The sequence below is a fragment of the Nicotiana tabacum genome, chromosome 6 (genome assembly GCF_000715075.1).
Source record: "Nicotiana tabacum cultivar K326 chromosome 6, ASM71507v2, whole genome shotgun sequence".
Lineage (NCBI taxonomy): Eukaryota > Viridiplantae > Streptophyta > Magnoliopsida > Solanales > Solanaceae > Nicotiana > Nicotiana tabacum.
This window is the reverse complement of record NC_134085.1, coordinates 137,362,235-137,367,588: the sequence shown is the minus strand read 5'-3', so window position 1 is coordinate 137,367,588 and position 5,354 is coordinate 137,362,235. Positions and strand designations below refer to the sequence as shown.

General features: G+C 35.1%; 1 pseudogene; it reads right to left on the bottom strand.

The window, feature by feature from the left end:
• Positions 1–231: 231 nt before the first annotated feature.
• LOC107760860 (putative Peroxidase 48) lies at positions 232–4,816 on the bottom strand (annotated as a pseudogene).
• Between the last annotated feature and the right edge of the window lie 538 nt (positions 4,817–5,354).

Sequence of the window (5,354 nt, the reverse complement as noted above, 5' to 3'; positions counted from 1 at the left end):
TTGTTTTCAGCCTAGTAGAACAAAACATATTTGGGTGATATAAATCTTAGTTCTTCAGGGACATCTGATAAAGTAACGCAAATCTTGATTATGATGTTCATAGTTTAAGAATTGCAAAATATTTTGTTTATGATGTTTATTTGCAGCATGAATTTATGGGAAATACCCACAAATCAATGCTGTCTAATAATGGAAATATGAAGTAGCAAAAGAAGATGTTGACAAAGAATAGGACCGTAAACGCTTTCGCAATTTCGTACCTATTTCTTCATGGTAATGGTTAGAAGAAATTCAGTACTACTAATTTGTTAAGCCAACAAGTCAAATTTCTTTTAAGCATCACTATAGCGGTAAGCATGCCTCATGACTTAAACTAATTATCACTTCAACACAAAGAAGTAACTATAACTAGTCTATAACATATTGTATATAGATGTTCCAATCAGTAGCACTCACTGGTTAGAATTCAGATGGGAGCAACTGCGTCTAACTTCTCCTCGAGATCCAGTAAGAACACCAAAATCTGACAATTTAGCCATGATATGAGCAAACTCTGTTCGGAACATAGTCCCGTCATCCGAAGCATAATCAATCACCACTGCTGCAGTCTTTTCATTAGCCATCAACTGTTGATCAGCAAACAGTAGTCCTCTTCCTCTCATCAAAGTCTTGTAGTAGTGGTTATCCAACCGAGGAAAGCGCTGACAGTCCCTGGGAGTATGACATAGCAGACTCACTCAGACTCCTAGCTATTCGTTCATTGAACATATTGTTGATGGTGTTGTTATTGTCTGGACACTTTCGCTTCAACTCTTCAAGGAAGTCACAGGGAATTGTTGGATCAGGTAAATTTGTCCCCATGAAATTACTGAGCCTTGGCCGAATGAATTCACAACCAATCTTTCCAATGTTATGTCCTCCTTCAGGCGATGAAGAAAAAAAGCTTAGAAATTTCAAAAAAATATATTACAAGAAGATGCAACATCTTAAGACTAAAGAAATGAGAACAGAAAGATTACCAAGGGCCACAGTTTCCCTCTCGTCAAATCCTCTTAACTCTTAAGGAAAATAGCCTAAGAGTTTCACTGATATACCATTTGGCCGCGGAATTTCAGCCATGGCCTTATCAAAGAATGACTCTGTACTGTCCCTTCTGCCCGTTAACACAGGATAATATGGTCCACCAGCCTAAGATGTAGGAAAACAGTACATGATAAGGGAACATTGCAGAATGTTAAGATTTTGGAGAAAAAATAAAATAAAGACCAATGATCCTAATTTCAGGTCTCTATCAAGCTCAAGCTTGAAAGCATCAAAAGATCAAATTGCTATCTTGAAAGAGATTCTGATGAGTCTTTTTGTCTTAAATTTTTGATGACCTTGTTTATACTATGCAATCTTTGGTTTCTGCTTCATTCATGAATGCACTTCTTGTGTTCAACTTGTACAAAATAACCGTCAGTTTTGAGGCAAACTGTCTTGAGTTTCCTACTGTAGGTTTTAAACTTATTGATTCTGTCTAAATTTATGGCCAATGACTCTGAAAGTCAGCTCTTTCTCAGCGCATAAAATTAGTTCTCATCTAAAGTGCTTAAGCATTTGATGCAGACGCTATCTTCTCTTTATGTTTATACCAAACTGAGAGTTCAATTGTTTCATTTTTAAAATATCCAAGAGTATCTACTGCTATATGGAACTTATGTAACTCATATTAGGCTCAAGCTCTCACCTCGAACCAATACAGTTTCGATGTATCAAAACCTTGTGAGCTTGGGCTATACCAAATGAACTAGCTTGAGTTATAAAAACTCCCAATTGATCAATTCTTTGCAACAAGCTCACACACTTGTGAATAGTAACCTTTTGAATTTCTAGTATGGACTTTCTTTAACGACTCGTTCCTCACCACTTCAATGAAATCCTAAATGGACTTTCTTCCAACAGAAATGGCTCCTCTAAGAATTTACTTTTCTCCTTCCCATCCACATTGTCACCGGATCATCTGAATCGTCATAACCATCTTTCACGAGTGGCCTATATCCTTATCGGCCTGAGCAGCGCCTTGCCGCCTTGTCAAGATTGCAACTGGCAAAACTATGCAATCCATGAAGTGAAAAGAAAAATGGGAAGCACTTCTCTAGCTAATAATTGGTCACTTTTATATATTATTTTGTATGAGATCGTTTTATCTTTTCGGGAGGCAGTGGAGTGGGTTATAGTTATTTTGTTAAATCTTATCAATACATTCTTGTGGGAAATTCAGTAAAATAGACAGTTAAGAGTAGCATAGCCTTACAGTCATGGTATCTACAGTTACCAGAAAAATAAATATAAAAAAATAAAAAAAGCCAGAGATTAAAAGGTGGAGGAAAAATAAATTCAATAATGAGAGAAACAGTTATAAAAAAAATCAATAACGAGGAGACAAGCCTACATAATTGTCAATAGTGTCGTTTGGACAATATTCTGACACAACAAAAACTAAAATAAAAATTAGAGAGGCTTTTGTTCGTAAAGAGTTATTGTATGAAGGTAAGGATTGAATTAGCCAGCCAATGAGTAGTGTAAGTATGTAATGGAAACAAAGAACATATAGACATTCTAATTAAGATAAGATAATTTCTGTAGTTCTCAATGTCAGTTTTCCTGGAAAGAGATCTGTTTAAGTGAGAAGAGCATATTTTATACTTTACTTTCTTAGTAATGGTAGGAATAGGTGATAGAAAAAAACAAATGGTAGGTCCAATGGAGCTTATGAAAAAGCATGGTGACAAGTTTGCCATAAGTGTGACTTGTTCCCCATCTTAAGCTTCAAACAGCTCTACATATTGACGGGACGGGAAGGGGTTGCTCAGATGGACAACACCTCCAACCTACAACACTATGGTCATGGGTTCGAGTCACCAAAGGAGCAATAGCTCCAATAAAAGGGGATCAAAGGGGAATTAAAGGGGAGAAGAAATAAAATAAACAACTCTACATCTTACATTTAGACACTGATAATAGCCAATTTAGTTCAAAATTAAAAGCTAGAAGAAACTTCCCATGATGAATAGTTTTTAAATAATTACATATTATATCACTATCAGAACTGCACTGTTAACAAATGATACCACTGGAAGGTATCAAAAGTTTTTGTTATGTATTAGGAACATTTGAATGTGCACAACAAGATTTTTTTAATGAAATTAATAATGAGAAAAATGGAATACATGCCGGTGCATAAATTACACATACAAATCTGTATAAGAATAATAATTATAAAAAAGAAACTTCAGGTAGTTACTAAAAGAAACAAAAAATAAGGCCAGACTCATACCAGAATGATGCCATCTCTTGTTGCAAGGACAAGTTATATCAGAACAAGAGACGACCCCAGAGCATGCCTCCTCAATTTCATCCTTTATCATGTCGATGAAATTGAACCCTTTCAGTGTCCGAGTTGGGATCGCCTCACGTTCAACAGTTCCATTCTTACTACTGTCAGCAAGCAGAACAGATGCACCGCAGCCCTGTAATATATGAACAGAACAAGAAATTTTCATAAACATAAGAACTTAGAAAGAAAAATCAAAGATATTATATCGAATTTTGACTGTCTTCACAGGTGACGTTAGCAGCTGTCTAAGTCTTAGAGTGACTAGTGAGATTTAAGCATAAAAAGTTTATTGAAATTAAAAATCTTCAACTTTTCCTATAAAGTAAAAGGAATGCTGAACTCAGTAAGCGAGGAGAGAAGAGTGGTAATGCTGAACAATATAGAGTTAGAATAAGAGTGCGCATTTAAAACTCAAAGAGCAACTGACAGTAGAAACCTCATCCAAATCAAACAACTAAGATGAGTCACAAATATACATGATAAGTTACAAAGAATGACGAGCGCATGGCTCACAAATTAAGATAAAAAATAAATTAACAAGAAAGAAAACATCCACAAATACATTGAGGAAATACAAGCGCTATTGCCTACATCAGGAACTAGAGGGCTGGCCACGAAAGAATAAAACGTCCAAAGAATTGTATGCACGGGCATAAGTACAGATAAAACCACATGTTTCTGAAAATAGGAATGAAAACAGTAAATGACTGATTTTGAGCAGTTAAAGTATCCTTGACTTAGAAAAGACTAACGCAAGGCATGAGAACACAAAGCTGAAGAATACAACAGATGAAGAATTACAAGGCTAAATAAAGAAATGTCAAAGAAATACCAAAAATGTCAGAGAAAATAAAAATAAACTCAGCATTCATTACATGCAAGGAAAATATTAGAGTAAGATAAGGCCTGAAATAGATTAGAAGTAATTTCCATTGGGATCACAATCACTTACAGAATAGAACCAAAAAAACAGTAAGAAGTGCAAAAACTAACATCATATTAAGACTTCCTAAATGCTTTCTTGGCTAAGTTCCTCCCCATCTCCAACCCCTAAAAGAAAAAAAGTAAACATAGTGCTAAAACCCAGAAAACACCGATTAAATGAACTAAAACAATCTAATACAATGCACAAAAGAGAAAAAGAAAAACACACATCAAGAATCCGAAAATTGCAACAAAGTAACAAAATATCGAGCTTAAAGAAATTATAGACTAAGATAAAATGAAACAAGAAAATGGAGAGTAAATGGGAGAGTACGACATTTACCCCAACGAAACAATCATGGAAGAGAAGACGCAAGAGTTGGGCGGGTGCATTGTGTTGCATTAGCACTATTCTGTGCATCGTAGGCCATACTATTTCCTCCACATCCCTTTCACATTTATCCTCATAATAATTATATCTGAGTGTTGAGGCAGTTAAAGCGTCACTTTCTGGCGCAATCTCTGTTTGGGCACTCATAGAGAAGAAGACCGTCATTACAGCCCCTTTCTTGCTCCACATTTTGAATGAATTGGAAAATGACTTAGGGGTCGTTTGGTAGGGGTTTGGTAGGGTGTATAAGAATAATGCTAAATAAGGTGCATTAGTAATGCAGGGGTTAGTAATGCATGAGCTAGTAATGCAAGTATTAGTTATACAGAGATTATTTTTTATGCATTGTTTGGTGTGGTGTATTAAAAATTAAGATGCATTGCATAATTTTTAAGAAATTTAATTGTTTACAAAAATGCCCTCCATATCTTTTAACTTACCCTTTAAGGATAATTTTATCTTTAACCATGCTAATGCATGCATTAATAGCCTTTATATAGCTAATGTTATGGTTTTCTATGTATTAGCTATACATATGATAATACCAAATAAAGTGTTATACATAGGTTGAAAAAGTGTACCAAACAAAGCATTACTAATACACAAAGCTAATGCATACATTATTTTCGTACTCTACCAAACGACCTCTGACAGAGAAAG